Source organism: Stegodyphus dumicola, chromosome 3, assembly GCF_044657685.1.
Source record: "Stegodyphus dumicola isolate Sdum_Otavi_A_Nest chromosome 3, ASM4465768v1".
In the NCBI taxonomy this organism is placed as follows: Eukaryota; Metazoa; Arthropoda; class Arachnida; order Araneae; family Eresidae; genus Stegodyphus; species Stegodyphus dumicola.
Genome location: NC_140770.1, coordinates 250,014,513 through 250,015,177, shown reverse-complemented (window position 1 = coordinate 250,015,177; position 665 = coordinate 250,014,513). Strand labels below are relative to the sequence as shown.

The window sequence follows — 665 nt, the reverse complement described above, 5'->3', positions numbered from 1 at the left end:
ACAAACGTGTTTTTTTTTTTTTGTTTTGTTTTGTTTTCATTTACACACACACACGTTTCGAGGGCATTTGGGCTACGCACCAGTGGGATAAAAATATTTTAAAACAGCAGATCTTTAGAATTTCTAATAGACAGTCTCGCACGCTAGACATCAAAATGTTTTATTCCCTACGGTATTGCCACTGCTCGCTTTGAAATCGTCAAGTTTTTTAATTAAAAATTCGTTAAGGTTATAAGGTATTTCTCCCGCCTTCTTAGCATGCCTTCGTGGTGTAGTTAGCGGTCAGCACGCTCGACGTGTATTCGAGAGGTCCGTGGTTCGAGTCCCCGCGAGGGCATTACTCAATTTTCAATATCTCTTGCTTCCAAAAAATACGTAATGTCTCTACAGTGGCGCCCGTGGTGAATGATGAATCTTCACCACCAGGATTTCGCGACTGGGTCTCCTAATTCCCAGTTGCTCTTTAAAAGGGGGAGAATGTAAGGCCTTCTTAGCATGCCTTCGTGGTGTAGTGGTCAGCATGCTCGACGCGAATTCGAGAGTTCCGAGTTCCGGCAAAGGCATTGCTTATTTTTAATATCTCCTGCTTCCAAAAATACCAAATGTCTGTACAAGGTTAATATAAAATAGATAATAAAACAAATTCCATATTCTAAATTCGGGCT

General features: G+C 41.1%; 1 non-coding gene across 1 annotated transcript; it reads left to right on the top strand.

Moving 5' to 3' along the window:
• Window positions 1–260: 260 nt before the first annotated feature.
• On the top strand, window positions 261–337 carry TRNAT-UGU (transfer RNA threonine (anticodon UGU)). The gene has a single exon. It is a non-coding gene; the product is annotated as a tRNA-Thr (tRNA).
• Window positions 338–665: the final 328 nt, after the last annotated feature.